Genomic DNA, 19,610 nt, shown 5'->3' with positions numbered 1-19,610 from the left:
AGGCTGCAGTGAACTATGATCATGCCACTGCACTCCAGCCTGGGTGACAGAGTAAGATCCTGTCTCAGAGAGAGAGAGAGAGAGAGAGATTGAGAAGAGAGAAGTGCGAGATCACACTTTTGCAGCTCTTTTTTTCTCCTTCTGGCACATTTTTCATTTTCAAGACCCCACGTCCTCCATATATGCTTTCCTGGCCCACCCATTTCCCTCCTCCCCTTACACAGATGGAGAACTTCCTTTCTGGTGTTCTCTCAGCACTCAGCACAGATTGCTAGTGCTTTTATGTGCTGAGCCTTTCCCTTCAACCTGGACTGAAAGAGGATGGCAATCTCGCTGAAGCTGTTTCTTTTTCTTCACAACATATAGGAAAGTGTTGCCCCTTTTTGGAGGTAAGCCTTTTGTTCTTAAAAATTCTATAAGAAAGAATGAGGGGAAAAGGAAAAGAAGTTATTAAACCAAATTGAGGAAGGGATATGTATCTCTCTCCATGCTTAAAAATTAAAAGGAAATATTAGAAAATTTGCTAGACAGTTAATGATTTGGACCATCTGTAGTGGCCTCCGTAACATATAAAAGAAGAGAATCTCCTTTTAATTAATTTTCAGTTGTAAATCATGCTGCAAAATAGCAACCATCCTTAGAGACTAAATCTTATGAGTCATGGCTTCATAATAATGTGACCCAGGTGTCACAGACATACAACACTGAAATATTATACTTTTTCCAATACTTTGAAATAATCTATTTAAATTTCTAGTGAGGGAATATTTTGATATACTAACTACTGGGGATTTATTTCCCTGTCAACTACTACCACTTATTTTACATTGCTATTCACATTAAAATAGATCAGAGTGATAAATCATATGCACAGAACAGAAGTAAAAATAAAAACAAACTTCTTTAACTTTTTGGAGAGAATTTAAGCTTGAAAGCATAAGGTTTTGGCTTGTACAAGCTTGTTAACTCAGAATTTAAATGGCTAAGCCCCAAAAGGAGAAGCTTATATTAGAAAGAATACATTTGAAAGAAAATAAAAACAGATAAATCTGACTCCGCTACTACAGACTAGAAACAGGTCCCAAAAGATTAGAAAATTTTGTGAGACCCTGGGGAAAACAAACAAACAAACAAAATACACACACACACACACACACACACACACACAGACTGTCCAGGACCATGATCAGCAATGACTGATTGCCTCAAAGAGTGAGTGGGAGCTATGGCACAATCACAGACATATCACTGAGTGCTACCTTTGTGGAGGTTATAGTCCATATCTGGCTGACATTAACAGGTTCAGCAGAAAGGATGTGCCATCTGCCAAGAACATCACTCAACCCTGTTCAAATTATTGCTTGCAAATAAAATCCCTCTTTTTGCCCGGAATCCAGGACATTAAAATATAAAACAGGTGCAGTTTTGTCTGCTCGTCTTGGAAACATTTGACAACTTCTGGAGACAATTTTGATTGTCAGACCTTCGAGGGAGGGACGGTGTTGATATCTAGTGTGTAAACGCCAGCATTGCTGCTAAATATCCTACAATCCACCATACAACTCTCCTACAACAAATAATTAGCCAGTTTTCTGGCCTAAAATGTCAGTAGTGCTGAGGTTAAAAACTCTGACCTAAAGCATGGCCCATAGTGAAGCAACTTTTGTTATGCTTACTCTATATGAAGACCATGATACACTAACATAAGACTTACAAAAAAGATAAATAAGACATTTCAGTAGTCTTTATCTAGAAATTAAAGTGGAAAGAGGAGTATGCTCTGCAAATGAGAGATAAAATTCCCAGAAATAATTTTATGTTAATTATTTTTAATAAAAACATTTTTGTTTCTTTTTCTTTTTCTTTTTATATATGTATTTTTTAAGAGGGAGGATCTCACTCTGTCATCCAGCCTGGAGTGTAGCGGTGCAATCTTGGCTCACTGCAGCCTTGAATACCTGGGTTCAAGCTGTTTTATTAAAATAAATACCTATGAGGAGATACTTATACCTCTATGTAATACAATTAAACTACATTTTGCTGAATAACAAATTACTCCAAAACTTAACGACTGAAAACAACCAAGATTTATATTCTCACACTTTCTGTGGTCAGAAATTTGGAAGTGGTTTGCCTGGATTTCTATGGCTCAAAGTCTCTAATGAGGTTTCACATAAGCTGTTAGCGAGAGCTGCAGACATATCAAGATTTAAATGAGTCCAAAGGATCCGCTAAGGTCACACACATGATTATTAGGCTTCAGTTTTTTTACTGGCTGCTGAACTGACAGCTTCAGATCTCAGCCATGAAGTATGGGCTTCTCCACAGGGCTGCTCAGGATATAGCAGCTGGCTTCTTCTTCATGGCAACGGAGCCAAGGAGAATGAGGGAGGGAGGGAGGGAGGGAAGGAGAGAAAGAGCGAGAGAGAAAGAGCAGGCAAGTGAAAGATGGTAATGATGGTCTTTTATAACCTAATATTGGAAGATGATCTTATTTAGGTGATTGTTGCTGTAGTTGTTGCTAACTAAAGCTCATTTCTTAGATTTTGGCTTCTCTACATATACAAATGCAGATATAAATTAGAACAGAATAGAAACAATAATTTCAGTCTGTACTCAAGGGGAGGAATACACAAGAGAACGAAGGCCAGGAGATAGAGATCAATGTGGGAACTGCACACCCTATTATATTGAATAAGACACTGAGATTCAATAGATGCAGTAAATTCATGCTGCTGTGAAAGGTGGATTTGATATTGGAAGCTAGGATCCCCAGGACTGAAGAATTAGCTCTTTCTTTTTACAAATAACTTATGTAAATTGTTTGTGTGCTGATTTATGTGATCATAAATTGTATTACTTTAAATTATTAACAACATTATGATGATTTATTTTTTACCTCCCTGCATTAGTTAGGTTTAGGCTTCTCTGCATGTACAACAAGCAATAACTAGAGCAATGATCACCTAAACAAGGTCAACTTTATTTTCCATCTCTGGAAAAAGAGAAGTGAAGTCTGGAGATAGATAAGCTGAAGCAGATAAGAAGGCTCCACGCTATGATTCAGGGCCCCAGGCTCCATTGTTCTGCTCCATCACTCTCTTTAGTGCTTCTATTTTCAAGTTCACTTTATGATCCAAGATGGTTGTGGGAATTCTAAAATATCATTACTTGACAAGGAAAGATGGAAGATAGAAGAAAAAGATCTCTTTTTTTCCAGCCAATTTTAGCTCCAAATGATCCAACTTTCTCAAAATTGTATATACTATTTCCCTTTACATCTCATTGGCCATAACTAAGTCACATGGCCATATCTAACTGTAAAGTAAATGGGAAAACACGGTTATTTATTCTGTGCAGCAACATGTTCAAATATTTTTAAAAATTCCAACACTAAGATGGAAGACAGTAGATAGCAAAGTAAGAAAATGGCTGTTTTTTCTTTTCTGTGCTATAAAAGAAATGCGTTCCCACTAAAAACTGTAAACAGTAGAGAAAAGTAGAAAAATGATATAAAATGATACCTACACTCCGTTTTCCCCAAGATAAGCATTTTTTCTTTCTTTTTGTAAAAATTTCTATTTTCAATTTTTGTGGGTTCATAGGAGGTGTGTGTATTTATGGAGGTGTATGTATTTATGGAGTAAATGAGATATTTTGATACAGTTATGCAATGTGTAATAATCATATCAGGGTAAATGTGGCATTCGTCACCTCAAGCATTTATATTTTGTGTTACAAACCATCCAATTATACTGTTTTAGTTATGTTGAAATTCACAATTAAATTATTATTATTGACTGTTGCGCTTTCAAATACTAGATCATATTAATTCTATATAACTACTTTTTGTACCCATTAACCATCCCCACTTTCCCTCTAAACCTCCAACTACCTTTCCCAGCCTCTGGTAATCATTGTCCTCTCTCTATCTCCATGAGTTCAATTGTTTTAATTTTTAGTTCCCGCAGATCAGTAAGAACATGTGAAGTTTATCTTTCTGTGCCTGGCTTAAGTTAACATAATGGCCAGAAGTTCCATCCATGTTTTTGTAAATAACAGTATCTCATATATTTTATGGATGAATAGTGCACCATTGTGTATATGTGCCACACTTTCTTTATCCATTCATTTGTTGATGGACACTTAGGTTGCTTCCAAATCCTGGCTATTGTGAACAGAGCTACAATGAATATGGGAGTGTAGATATCTCTTCAATATACTGATTTCCTTTTTTTGGGGTATATACCCAGCAGTGGGATTGCTGGATCGTATGGTAGCTCTTTTTAGTTTTTCGAAGAACCTCAAAACTGTTCTGCATAGTAGTTTTACTAATTTACATTTTCATCAACAGTGTACAAGGGTTCCCTTTTCTCCATATCCTCACTAGCATGTATTATTGCCTGTCTTTTGGATACAAGACATTTTAACTGTAGTGAGATGATATCACATTGTAATTTTGATTTGCATTTCTCAGATTGTTGTATCAATGATGTTGAGCACTTTCTCTTATACCTGTTTGCCATTTATATGTCTTATTTTGAGAAATGTCTATTCAGATATTGGAGAAAGGACAATCTCTTCAATAAATGGTGCTGGGAAAATGTTATCCACATGCAGAAGCATGAAACTAGATGCCTATGTCTTGCCATATACAAAATAAACTCGAAATGGATTAAATACTTAAATCTGAGACCTCAGACTGAAACTACAAAAAGGAAACATTTGGCAAATTCCCCAGGACATTGCTTTGGGAAAAGATTTCTTGAGTAATACCCCACAAGCACAGGCAACCAAAGCAAAAATGGACAGATAGAATCACATCAAATTAAAAAGCTCTGCTCAGCAAAAGAAACAATCAACAAAGTGAAGAGACAACCCACAGAATGGGAGAAAATATATGCAAACTATTCATCTGACAAGGGATTGATAGCCAGAATACATAAAGAGCTCAAACAACTTTAGAGAAAAAAATTTAACTTATGAGATAAAGACAGGTCAAGTATCTGAACAGACATTTCTCAAAAGAAAACATACAAATGGCAAACAGGTATAGGAAAAGGTGCTCAACATCACTGATCATCAGATAAATGAAAATCAAAACTACAATAAGATATCATCTCACTGCAGTTAAAACAACTTTTATCCAAAACATGGGCAATAGCAAATGTTGGCAAGGATGTTTAGAAAAGGGAATCTTCATTCACTGTTAGTGGGAATGTAAATTAGTACAACCACTATGGAAAACAGTTTAGAAGCTCCTCAATAAACGATAAATAGAGCTACCATATAAGTCAGCAATCCCACTGCTAGGTATACACCCAAAAGAAAGGAAATCAGTATATTGAAGAGGTATCCGTACTCCCATGTTTATTGCAGCACTATTTTGAAGTTAAGCACTTTGTAACTTCACTATGTATTTTCTTCCCTCGCTTTCCTCAATACAAACTTGAGGGTTATTTCTTTTTATGTTTAATATGAGAGGATGTGCTGGATTTACAAAAAAAATGAGAATAAAATAAAAAAGTGTGGAGCGAAGACAGGAAAGCTAGACTCATTTTGAGGATTTATATGAGAATAAAGATGGCCAATTATGTCCTAGAATAAAGGAACTTGAAAGTAAATAGGATTGTTTGTTGCAGTCAGCAGGGTGTTTTAGTATCTTTTTAACAATATATACGTTATGATATATTCCGGGAATTTCATTTGGATGATTAGAATATTATACAAAAGGAGAAGACTAAAATAAAGTTTAATGACCGACTAATGTTGGCTATCCAGTCATGAGATAATGACATCCTAGAGAAGTGTGGGTAAAGTGAAATGGAAGGAAAGGATGCAACAAGGTAATTTTGCAAAAGTTGGAAATGATGGGATGTGTGTAAGCTAGATAAATAATTGACTATAAGATTTGTTTTCCTTATTTGAGGGTATGGATAAAATCAAATGATAAGTAGTAAAGTAGGGATGAGAGAGTAAGCTATAAATAATGTTTAAGGAGATTTGAGGTTCATATAGATGAGAGTCAGGATCCCCACTAGAGATGGGTATGCACTAGAGCCGTGTGTGTTTGCTTGAGTGGTTTTGTTTAGGTTTTTGCTCTCAGCTTCAACTTTATTGTTGCTTCAGTACTCTGTGTTTATGAAAGGACTAGTTCCATGATGAAGACCGCTTGAAAAGTGACTGCAGCAATTTTGGTAGTAAGACAATTGGTGTCAGTTGCTGGTAGGATCCAGGGTGAGAAACTGAGTTAGCGGGTATATTACTTCATCTATGCAGAATACTAGCTTCGTGGTTTGTAATGTTCTTCAGATTCCTAACATTTCCCAAGAGTTATGTGAATGAATTTTTCTTCTCTTGCCAAATGCCAAATGGTCAGTGTCTCATGTGGAATTAAAAATAATTGAGTAAATTACACTCAGATTGTTTTACCCATCTCTTAACTCAGAAGTTGTTCTAGGTGTTGTTGTTGTTGGTTTTTTTTCCCTCCAACAATGAATAGATAAACAAATGCTAAAGTTTTGTTTTTGTTTTTTGAAACAGAATCTCAATATGTTGCCCAGGCTGGAGTGCAGTGGTCCTCCAATCTCGGCTCACTTCGACCTGCACTTCTGGGGTTCCAGCCATTCTCGTGCCTCAACCCCACGAGGTGGGATTACAGGCACGCACCACCACCCCCAGCTGATATTTGTATTTTTAGTAGAGACTGGGTTTCACCACGTTGCCCCTGCTAATCATTTTTTTCTGATTTCAGAGTTTTCTTTTTTTTTATTATTATACTTTAAGTTTTAGGGTACATGTGCACAATGTGCAGGTTAGTTACATATGTATACATGTGCCATGCTGGTGTGCTGCACCCATTAACTCGTCATTTAGCATTAGGTATATCTCCTAATGCTATCCCTCCTCCCTCCCCCCACCCCACAACAGTCCCCAGAGTGTGATGTTCCCCTTCCTGTGTCCATGTGTTCTCATTGTTCAGTTCCCACCTATGAGTGAGAATACGTGGTGTTTGGTTTTTTGTTCTTGCGATAGTTTACTGAGAATGATGATTTCCAATTTCATCCATGTCCCTACAAAGGACATGCACTCATCATTTTTTATGGCTGCATAGTATTCCATGGTGTATATGTGCCACATTTTCTTAATCCAGTCTATCATTGTTGGACATTTGGATTGGTTCCAAGTCTTTGATATTGTGAATAGTGCCGCAATAAACACACGTGTGCATGTGTCTTTATAGCAGCATGATTTATGGTCCTTTGGGTATATACCCAGTAATGGGATGGCTGAGTCAAATGGTATTTCTAGTTCTAGATCCCTGAGGAATCGCCACACTGACTTCCACAAGGGTTGAACTAGTTTACAGTCCCACCAACAGTGTAAAAGTGTTCCTATTTCTCCACATCCTCTGTGGCACCTGTTGTTTCCTGACTTTTTAATGATCGCCATTGTAACTGGTGTGAGATGGTATCTCATTGTGGTTTTGATTTCCATTTCTCTGATGGCCAGTGATGATGAACATTTTTTCATGTGTCTTTTGGCTGCATAAATGTCTTCTTTTGAGAAGTGTCTGTTCATATCCTTTGCCCACTTTTTGATGGGGTTGTTTGTTTTTTTCTTGTAAATTTGTTGGAGTTCATTGTAGATTCTGGATATTAGCCCTTTGTCAGATGAGTAGGTTGTGAAAACTTTCTCCCATTTTGTAGGTTGCCTGTTCACTCTGATGGTAGTTTCTTTTGCTGTGCAGAAGCTCTTTACTTGAATTAGATCCCATTTCCCAATTTTGGCTTTTGTTGACATTGCTTTTGGTGTTTTAGACAAGAAATCCTTGCCCATGCCTATGTCCTGAATGGTAATGCCTAGGTTTTCTTCTAGGGTTTTTATGGTTTTAGGTCTAACATTTAAGTCTTTAATTCATCTTGAATTAATTTTTGTATAAGGTGTAAGGAAGGGATCCAGTTTCAGCTTTCTACATATGGCTAGCCAGTTTTCCCAGCACCATTTATTAAATAGGGAATCCTTTCCCCGTTGCTTGTTTTTCTCAGGTTTGTCAAAGATCAGATAGTTGTAGATATGCGGCATTATTTCTGAGGGCTCTGTTCTGTTCCATTGATCTATATCTCTGTTTTGGTACCAGTACCATGCTGTTTTGGTTACTGTAGCCTTGTAGTATAGTTTGAAGTCAGGTAGCGTGATGCCTCCAGCTTTGTTCTTTTGGCTTAGGATTGACTTGGCGATGAGGGCTCTTTTTTGGTTCCATATGAACTTTAAAGTAGTTTTTTCCAATTCTGTGAAGAAGGTCATTGGTAGCTTGATGGGGATGGCATTGAATCTATAAATTTCCTTGGGCAGTATGGCCATTTTCACAATATTGATTCTTCCTACCCATGAGTATGGAATGTTCTTCCATTTCTTTATACCCTCTTTTATTTCATTGAGCAGTGGTTTGTAGTTCTCCTTGAAGAGGTCCTTCATGTCCCTTGTAAGTTGGATTCCTAAGTATTTTATTGTCTTTGAAGCAATTGTGAATGGGAGTTCACTCATGATTTGGCTCTCTGTTTGTCTGTTATTGGTGTATAAGAATGCTTGTGATTTTTGCACATTGACTTTGTATCCTGAGACTTTGCTGAAGTTGCTTATCAGCTTAAGGAGATTTTGGGCTGAGATAATGGGGTTTTCTAGATATACAATCATGTCATCTGCAAACAGGGACAATTTTACTTCCTCTTTTCCTAATTGAATACCCTTTATTTCCTTCTCCTGCCTAATTGCCATGGCCAGAACTTCCAACAGTATGTTGAATAGGAGTGGTGAGAGAGGGCATCCCTGTCTTGTGCCAGTTTTCAAAGGGAATGCTTCCAGTTTTTGCCCATTCAGTATGATATTGGCTGTGGGTTTGTCATAGATAGCTCTTAAAAAAGAGAGAAGAATCAAATAGATGCAATAAAAAATGATAAAGGGGATATCACCACTGATCCCACAGAAATACAAACTACCATCAGAGAATAATACAAACACCTCTATGCAAATAAACTAGAAAATCTAGAAGAAATGGATAAATTCCTCGACACATACACTCTCCCAAGACTAAACCAGGAAGAAGTTGAATCTCTGAATAAACCAATAACAGGATCTGAAATTGTGGCAATAATCAATAGCTTACCAACCAAAAAGGGTCCAGGACCAGATGGATTCACAGCCGAATTCTACCAGAGGTACAAGGAGGAACTGGCACCATTCCTTCTGAAACTATTCCAGTCAATAGAAAAAGAGGGAATCCTCCCTAACTCATTTTATGAGGCCAGCATCATCCCGATACCAAAGCTGGGCAGAGACACAACCAAAAAAGAGAATTTTAGACCAATATCCTTGATGAACATTGATGCAAAAATCCTCAATAAAATACTGGCAAACCGAATCCAGCAGCACATCAAAAAGCTTATCCACTATGATCAAGTGAGCTTCATCCCTGGGATGCAAGGCTGGTTCAATATATGCAAATCAATAAATGTAATCCAGCATATAAACAGAACCAAAGACAAAAACCATATGATTATCTCAATAGATGCAGAAAAGGCCTTTGACAAAATTCAACAACCCTTCATGCTAAAAACTCTCAATAAATTAGGTATTGATGAGATGTATTTCAAAATAATAAGAGCTATCTATGACAAGCCCCTGCTAATCTTGAACTCCTGACCTCGGTGATCTGCCCACCTCAGTCTCCCAAAATGTTGAGATTATAGGCATGAGCGATCACGCCCAACCACAAATGCTGAAGTTTTGCCTGTCCTTGTTAAAACTCCAGAACTCAAATTCATCCTGCAATCGGAATTTGCAAGTTTTCCAAAAAGTCATTAAATGGCTGCCATAGATCTGGTCTTCTCCAATACTACAGGCGGCGAGGGACCACAGTATGATTATTTCACTATTAGAGATGTAACTCTTTTAAAGTTGTATATTCTAGAAGTCTGAAAAAAACTGAGTTTGAGTCCCACTTCTCAAATAGAAAATTATATTGCTGTCTAACACATGGAGCTTTGGGAAGAATTAAAGAAAAACATGTATAAATAACCAAGATATCTTTTACATCTGGAAGGAGATATACATACAGATATTCATTGCAAGATTATTTACAATAGAAAAAAATATGGTAAAATTCTAAAGTTAAATAGAAAGGCAAAGGGTAATTATGTTTGATTAATTCTTTGGAATAGTTTGGAGCAGTTACAAAGATGAGGAAGATTTATACAGAAAAAATGCTAAGATATTGTTGAGATAAGAAAGTCTCAGAAAAAGTACTGTGCCAACATTTGTTTGAAAACCAGAGTAATGTATTTTAACTTCCCCCATTTGCAAAAGACGAAACTATCTGCATAGAGAGGTTAAATAAATTTCCAAGGGTCACACAGATACTTGAATTCAAACTTAGATCTATCTGATAACTACAGACCATACTTCACTAAAAAGGAATCAGAGTTATTAGAAATGCAAAGAATATCAGACATTGTTTAGTTCAGTGGCTTGTTCCCTGTACATCTAAGGGCCTGAGAAGGAGTTCCTTTGGTTTTTGCCCTTTCCCCCACAACCTCTTTCTACTTTAACCAGAGAAGTTGCACATTTTTATTGCTTTGTATTTAAGAGTTTGATGAAAAAAATATTTCAAGTGTTCTATTGCTAACTGAAATCCAGTACTTCAAATTAAAAATAAGGGCCTTGAAGCCCGGAGAGAGTGAAACAAGTTTCCCAGAGTTACAAAATGAAGAACTAGAAATCAGCACTTTGTCCTCCAAAGCCAGGGTGACTTCTAGGGTACACTTCTGACTCTATACATTCTTAGATCTTAGCCTAGGTGCCTCTGTGGATAATAATAATAAGATTATTACTAGAAAAACAATGACATGTAGGGAGCCATCGGGGACCAAACAAGGGGAAGTTGGGCCTAAAGAGGGAAAACTGAAATGCCAGATGGTTAAGAAAGGGTGAGGAGACTTTCTTCAAAACATTTTTGCTTTCAACATCCATTTTCAGAGGTTCTGCTATTCTCTTGGAGCAGGAATACATTTTCAAAGGGGACTAATTGCACTCTCTTAGGGGGAAATATATTAAGTGCATCATAGTTTAATTGAATGTAGATAGATTAGTTTCTGTCCATGGTGTACTTGTCTTCTTTTAGTAATGGAGACTCACGGAAAATGAGCAGCCAATGAGCAGAGGAAACCGGCTCTTAGATCCCAAACTGATGGGTGCTTGGAATGTAAACACTGGTCTCATGTCCCTTATTACAATTTCAAGACGTATCTGTTTTCTTTATTCATGCCTCATTATTAGTTCCTGTGACCTTTGCTGGCCACCAATAAGTTTAAATTCAGAAATACTTCATTACAGCATTGTATGAAAATACTGAACTAGAAAATAGGACACCTGCTTTAAATCTGGGGGAAAATATCTTATAAGCCCACAGCATCTCCATTTTGTCATCAGTAATGAGTTCACGAAAAAATTATTCAAAGAATATTTATTGATTTCGTATTTAGGAGATGTCACTACTTTCTCTCTTGAGACACTTCTTTCCAGGTGAAAGGAGGTCAGTTAATGTACCTATTGGCTTCTCTCCACCTCTTGACATACTGACCCTCTAGGACAGCAGAGTGATCTCATCTGATACCAGGAGAATGAACTGGTCAGTCTCGGTATAGCTCCTTCTTTTTTCATTGCAAGTCATGAATTCTCATTTGATCCTCCAGCAGTATATTTTTCTGCATCAGGCCTGACCCAGCTGATATTGACTGAGACAGGTACAGAGAGTCAGCCTAATTATTGTGTTAATTAGTTGACCTATTTGTTTATCACACTATACTACAGCCAGTGATGTAGATAATATTTTGACCTTTATCTTCCACTCCTTTTTTCTCTTTTTTTCCCCCATCTCTGTTTCTCAAACACTTATGGAGAAGATGTAAAGATGTGGACCTTTGCAACACCAATGTGTCAGTCACTCTTCTAGATTTGGGGTGCCATTGACAGATAAGAACTTTTCAAATACAGCTTTCCATCTTGTGGAAGAGACAAACAACAAAAGCAATAAATCTATAGGATAATTGTTTTAAGATAATATTAGGGACAGAATCATTGACTGGACTTATCATCTGCCACTCCTTTTTTCTCTTTTTTTTCCCCCTCTCTGTTTCTCGAACACTTACGGAGAAGATGTAAAGATGTGGCCCCTCCAAGACCTTTGCACCACCAGTGTGTCAATCGTTCTTCTAGATTTGGGGATGCTATGGTGCCATTGACAGATAAGAACTTTTCAAACAGAGCTTTCCATCTTGTGGAAGAGACAAACAACAGAAGCAATAAATCTATAGGATGATTGTTTTAAGATAATATTAGGGACAGAATCTTTGACTGGACTTACTTCAGATTGAATAGTAACGGGCATTTCAGCTGGTGTCTGAATAGGGAGAAATAGTCAGGCCTGTGAAATTTTAAGGAAAGAACATTTCAGGCAGTAAAAAGAGCAAGTGAAAAATAATTTGGCATGTTCCAGGAACAAAAAGAGAAAGGCTAATATGACTGTGATAAAAGTGATGTGTGGGAGAAAATGTAGGGAAATTGAAACCAAGTTGTAGGCAAAACCTTCCTACTCAAATGAAAGAAATGAAAAATAAATTATTTGAGAAAATATTACAGGCATGTTCCTGTTTTAGGTGATCAAAGAAAGGGAGGGAGGTAGAGAGATAGAAAGATAGACTGATAGACAGGCATTCAGATCTTTCCTTAAAGTACTTTTGGAATGTTTAGAAGAACAATGAATTTTATTACTGAAAGAATGAAATCTATTCTTTTTGGTTTTGTTTTACTTATGTTTTATGCTCAACATCAATTCTCCTTTCCACATTTTAATATTTTCATATGATCAGGACAAATATAAGCAGCATGTCTCTATCTGTTTGTTACCTCACTGTGTAATACACACACACACACGTTCACAGAGAGAGAGAAAGAGTGAGAGAGAGAGAAACTAAAAGAGAGAGAGAACCTGAGTATCTCTGGGGATTTGAAAGAGATAGACAACTGATAACTGGAAATCACAACAATGTCTGGGTTGTTCCAGGTACATCTCTGTCATCAATCAGGGATTTGAACAAGCCCTCCTGACCTTAATATTTTTATGAAGTAAAAATCAGGGAAATCCCTGTGATATGGTTTGGCTGTGTCCCTACCCAGATCTCATCTTGAATTCCCATGTGTTGTGACAGGGACCCAGTAAGAGATAATTCAATCATTGGAGTAGATCTTTCCCATGCTGTTCTCATGAGAGTGGGTAAGTCTCACAAATCTGATAGTTATTGTAAGGGGGACTTTTCCTGCACAAGCTCTCTTTGCCTGCCACCATCCAGGTAAGCTGTGACTGGCTCCTCCTTGCTTTCCTCCAAGATTGGGAGGCTTCCCCAGCCATGTGGAACCATAAGACCAATTAAACCTCTTTGTTTTGTAAATTGCCCAGTCTTGGATATGTCTATCAGCAGCGTGAAAATGGACTAATACAGTAAATTGGTACCAGTAGAGTGGGGTGCTGCTGAAAAGATACCCAAAAATGTGGAAGTGACTTTGGAACTAGGTAACAGGCAGGGGTTGGAAGAGTTTGGAGGATTCAGAAAGACAGGATGATATGGGAAAATTTGGAACCTCCTAGAAAATTATTGAATGGCTTTGCCCAAAATGCTGATAGTGATATGCAAAATAAAGTCTAGGCTGAGGTGGTCTGGGCACTGGAGCAAAGGTGACTCTTTTTATATTTTAGCAAACAGACTGGCCACATTTTCCCCCTGCCCTAGAGATTTTTGGAACTTTGAACTTGAGTGAGATGATTTAGGATATCTAGTGGAAGAACTTTCTAAGCAGCAAAGCATTCAAGAGGTGACTTGGGTGCTGTTAAAGGCACTCAGTTTTGTAAGGGAATCAGAACATAAACGTTCAGAAAATTTACAGCCTGACAATGTGATAGAAAAGAAAATTCCATTTTCTGAGGAGAAGGTCAAGCTGGCTGCAGAAATTTGCATAAGTAATGAGAGGCAGAATGTTAATCTCCAAAACAACATGGAAAATGTCCCCAGGGCATGTCAAAGGTCTTCACAGCACAAGGCCTGCCATCACAAGCTTGGAGGCCTAGGAGAAAATGGTTTCTTGTACCCAGCCCAGGGTCCCCGTGCTGTGTACAGTCTAGGGACTTGGTGCCCTGCATCCCAGCCACTCCAGCCATGACTAAAAGGGGCCAAGGTACAGCTTGGGCTGTTGCTTCAGAGGGTGGAAGTCCCAAACTCTGGCAGCTTCCATGTGGTGTTGAGCCTGCAAGTTCACAGAAGTCAAGGAATGGGGTTTGGTAACCTCCATCTAGATTTCACCTGATAAAAACATGCCTGAGACTGGGCAATATGGAAATGCATGGATGCCCAGGCAGAAGTTTGCTGCAGGGGCAGGGCCCTCGTGGAGAACCTCTGTGAGGGCAGTGTGGAAAGGAAATGTGGGGTGGGAGCCCCAACACAGAGTCCCTACTGGAGCACTGCCTAGTGCAGCTGTGAGAAGAGGGCCACAGTCCTCCAGACACCAGAATGGTAGATCTGGTGTCTACCAGCTTGCACTCTGCTCCTGGAAAAGCCACAGACCTCAATGCCAGCTATGAAAGCAGCCAGCAGCGGGGGTTATACCCTGCAAAACCACAGGGAGCTGCCCACGACCACGGGAACCCACCTGTTGCATCGCTGTGATGTGGATATGAGACATGGAGTCAGAGGAGATCATTTTGGATCTTTAAGATTTGACTGTCCCACTGGATTTTGGACTTGCGTAGGGCCTGTAGCCCCTTTGTTTTGCCCAATGGCTCCCATTTGGAATGGCTGTATTTATTCAATGCCTGTACCTCCATTGTATCTAGGAAGTAACTAAGTTGCTTTTGATATTACAGGCTCATAGGCAGAAGAGACTTGCCTTGTCTCAGATGAGACTTTGGACTTGTGGACTTTAGAATTAATGCTGAAATGAGTTAAGACTTTGGGGGAATTTTGGGAAGGCATGATTCATTTTTAAATGTGAGTACATAAGATTTGAGAGGGCCAGGGCAGAATGATATGGTTGGGCTGTGTCCCCACTTTAATCTCGTCTTGAATTCCCACATCTTGTGGAAGAGACCCTGTGGGAGGTAATTGAATCATATGGGCAGGTCTTTCCCATGTTGTTCTCATAATAGAGAGTAAGTCTCATGACATCTGATGGTTATTATAAGGGGGGAATTTCCTGTACAAGCTCTCTTTTCCTGCTGCCATCCACGTAAGATGTGACTTGCTCCTCCTTGCCTTCCACCATGATTGTGAGGCCTCCTCAGCCTTGTGGAACCATAAGTCCAGTTAAACCTCTTTTTTTTTTTCTTGTAAATTGCCCAGTCTCAGCTATGTCTTTATCAGCAGTGTGAAAATAGATAAATACACCCTACTATTCCTTTCTCTTAATTATCCAAAGGACTTAAATACTTTTGATTCTATCTCTGAAACTTTTTTTTTCAAATTATTGCCCTCTTTTATCTCCATATTAACTAGATGGAGTCTTTCTGATCATCTTCCTAATTTTTTCTATACTATCTGCCTCTTCTTCCACTTTAATCCATAATTTTTGGAGATATAATAACAATGCAGCAAAGAAAGTGGAGGACAAAGAAAAATGAACAAGAACAAGATTAATGTATGCAGCTCATTTAGCCAACAAACAGCACAATGCTCCTGTGAATTTATTCATTCTCAGAACAGTAGGTTGAGAAAGGTGGTGTAAACATACTTAATTCTGCAGTGTTGACATTGAGTGGGAGCCAGAGTCTTGAGCTATTGGAAATAGCAGGCCATATATGGATGGCATGAGAAATATTTTTTTGTGGCCCACAGAGTTGCATTTTGTTTTTTAATAAATTAGATTTTGAGTTTTAAACATGAGGAAATTTCACACAACCATCAGACAGTCAGCCTGTTTTTAAAAAATGAGAAGATCAGGCACACACGGACTGAATTTTTGCATGGTAACAACTATTTGGCACTGAATAGAAGCTGTCCCCTTTGGAGAAGATATGCAGACTCATGACTTTGTTCATCACTACTCTGCTCACTCCATGAATTTATATTATCTTCTTGCTCTTATAGGACATGGACTTTATGACTTATGACTTAAGAGAATGCTGAATGATTTCATTAAGTTGGTAAACATGGCTTAGTATACTTTTTCCTCATTCTATTTGCCCTATAGCCATTCACAAACCTCAGATATGCTCCAGTTTCCTCATCTGCAGTATGAAGATTATAATATTTACCTAAGTAGTTTAAAGTATTGAAAGCTCACTGGAAAGCAATTTAGAGTTTAGTTACTAAGTAGCTGTTGCTGAAGAAGATTTGACTGAAATTATTGGAATAGTGCTAGGGTTTCTACAATAAGAACTGGTAATCTGGAGTCAAACCTGCCTTCATCAGTATAATGGGTATCTGTTTTGGAAGATTCCAGCATCTATATAACGTTCTTTTGATACAATAGTGATTTTTTCATTGGAGAAGAAACCTTTCCTTCATAAGAATTCACTTGGTTTATTTGTGGTGGTGCTGAATTCACCTCTAGCGTTAGGAATATCAGACTTGACCAATTAAGGCATTGTAGCCCTCTCTCATTGCCCTCCCTCATACACACAGTGTGCTTACTTCAGGCATGGTCATGTAGGTACACAAACCAGAACTAATGATACAGATAACTTACTCATGGGATTTTTGTTGAGATGGTTAAAAAATCATTTGTCTCTGATTCCTCTTTGTCCTTGAGGTAGTGAGGATGTAACTTTGGACTGCCAGGGGCCACCTCATAGAGAAAGCCTGCAAGAAAGTGCATCTAACACAAGTCAGGGAAAGCCAGCTGAATGATGGATAGGTATAAAGAAAAGAGGGAGAAACCCACAATATTGTTTGAACATGGATTAAGCTGTTTCTGAATTTAGTGCTTACCCTGCACATTCCAGTATCAATCCTTCTCTCCCACTTTGCTTGATGAATATATTTAAAATTTGTTTCTGTGAATTGTAAAGTATAGATTGCAGATTAATCCTTATCTATGCTGCTGTCTGTCTATCTATCTATCTATCCATCTATGCATTTATCTATCCATCTATCTGCAGGGTCCAAATTTAGTCATTTCAACATTATTGTCTGTTAAACTGGGTTATTTGAAGAACCCACATTTTATCTATTTCTGAATATGTTTTGTTTCCCCAAAATAAGATGTAGGAATTTTCATGTCATTTATTATTCATCTGAACTATTGGAGAAAGGAATAATTCATAGGTATTAAATAGTCTAGGTCATTCTAGGAACTTTCAATGCCTTTGATTCAGAGAATAACACAAAATGACGCAAATCTTTGAAGACATCTCAGTCTTCACCACCTCAACCTCAGTAAACTTCATCACAAATCATCCCATTTTCTGAATACTTGAGAAAATTTCAATATGAGCTCTGTATTAGATGATATGGAATTATTATTAATATGTTAGACTTGGTAACAGAATGTTGAGTAGAAAATGATTTTGATTACTAGGCAATGCATGCTGAAGCATTTAGAAGAGAAGTGTCATGATGTCTGCAAATTATTTTCAAGTTTGTTTGTTTAAAGTACACATATATGTACTGATATTAGTACAAAAATTTTGTTTTAGAAAATGACTTCTCCACCATGATAAATGCTTATGTTCAGTTCTTCAGTTCTAGAAGGGCATGGAAGAGACCTGATGATATACCATTATCTCCCTGTCCACAGTGGTTGTTTCAGGATTGGCATGAGACTTGAGAGCAATGAGATACATTTTGACTTTTACTTGCTATATTTTGAGTCTGTGAGTCAAGAGAGGGCAACAATTTTGCCAGTTTACAATGAGGACCTCCATGAAAATGAAGTTAGCAAAGAAGAAAATGGAATGGAGAAATAGAAAGAAACTGTTAACTGATGAAATTGTTTGACTCCCAGGAATCAGCCAAGTCTAAAATTTGCCCGGAATCTTTAATTTATACAAGCTAATACTTTCATATTTCTGTTTCATCTAATTTGAGTTGATGCTGCTTGCAGTTGGAGGACTTCTTGCCCATACACTACCACATCCACACTTTTGCTATGATATTTAGCCTTTCAGTTGATAGTCCATTATGTTGTGTATGAAAGACCTGTAGGAATTAGTCTTCTTTAATTCAGCCAAAATATAAATTATTTAAGAACATAGACCATCCATGCCTTATACTACTAAAATGTTACCCACTGGCTCTTTATATATTATACAGTAGATACTATATAGATGACAGTTGCTAATAAATATTTGTATATTAACAGGGAATAATTGTGGATGGTTGAACTTTGTTGAATTGTATTTGATGAATGAACTAGTGACACAAGAGGAGAAAGTTGTCCTCCACCCCCAACACACGCAAATACCTGTTATCTGTACCAGCAGTATTCAGAAGTCCAATTTGTTTATCTTTGTGGTAATCACTAACATTCACAACAACTGCCTAAGTGTAATAGTAATACCAATAATAGCTAACAAATGTTAATGAACACTTTCTATGCACCAGGTACTGTGCTGGGTACTTTATGTGCATCATCTCATAACTACCTATGAGATAGTCAAATAACTACCCTTTAATCAAATAACTACCCTATGATGTATATAATGTATTATTGTCCTCATTTTGCAGGTGAGAAAACTTGAGGCTAATTGTAATTAAAGGATTTTCCTGGTAATTTAGAGTGGTGATATAGGGACTCAAACCCAGGTCAAACCCTATATTCCAAAGTCTGTGTTTTGAAACAAGACAATGAATAATTTTACAATAAACATAAATCCAACCACCAAAGATTTAATACTTTATCAAATAAGATATGCATTTAAGTCAGACCATTCCAATTGTTCTTCCAACTTGGGCAAAAATATATCTAATATATTATGCCTAACCTAGTAACAGAGAACTACTAAAATTTAATTTTTATTTATGTAGATTTGGTTCTTTGAAAGTCTGAAAACTAAATCTCTCTGGTTTTGGATTCTGTTTTTGTAAGAATTAGACAGTGTTATATAAAACAGTGTCTTGGTTAAATTATCCAGAGTAACTGATACTAATTTCTTCAGAGGTCCACATTAGCTCTAAGTCTCTTATAGTTTATGAAATTATCTAACATGAGAGTTCTTTATTTTTTAAACAAATTAGAAATATCCATGAGGGTGATAGAATGCTTATCTAGAAAGGACAAAATAAAACAGCACCGATTTTTTATAAAGGAAAAAGAAGTATTAACAGTCCCAGAAAAGCAGATGTATTTATCAATCTAAGAGATGACTTATGTTCACCAAATGCATTGAATGCTATTTCTTATGTGATATTTAAATTATGGCTCTATGATTGACTTTTTAAACATAAAACAAATATTTTGTTTCATTTATTAACCACTAAGTATACATTCTTTTTATGGGAATTCTAGTTCATTTTCAACTATTAGGCAGTGTATATCAGCTTTTTGACCTTAAGGAATGAATACAT

General features: G+C 37.3%; 1 long non-coding RNA gene across 1 annotated transcript in view; it reads left to right on the top strand.

The window, feature by feature from the left end:
* The first annotated feature begins 312 nt into the window (after window positions 1-312).
* Window positions 313-19,610, top strand: part of LOC112133355 (uncharacterized) — an 89,862-nt gene continuing 70,564 nt past the window's right edge. The window contains exon 1 of the long non-coding RNA XR_002915001.2: window positions 313-389. This is a non-coding gene — a long non-coding RNA (uncharacterized LOC112133355). The remainder of the gene's footprint in view (window positions 390-19,610) is intronic.

Source organism: Pongo abelii, chromosome 4 (genome assembly GCF_028885655.2).
Source record: "Pongo abelii isolate AG06213 chromosome 4, NHGRI_mPonAbe1-v2.0_pri, whole genome shotgun sequence".
NCBI classification, from domain to species: domain Eukaryota; kingdom Metazoa; phylum Chordata; class Mammalia; order Primates; family Hominidae; genus Pongo; species Pongo abelii.
The sequence above is the reverse complement of the archived record's forward strand: the minus strand, read 5'-3'. Positions and strand labels throughout refer to the sequence as shown.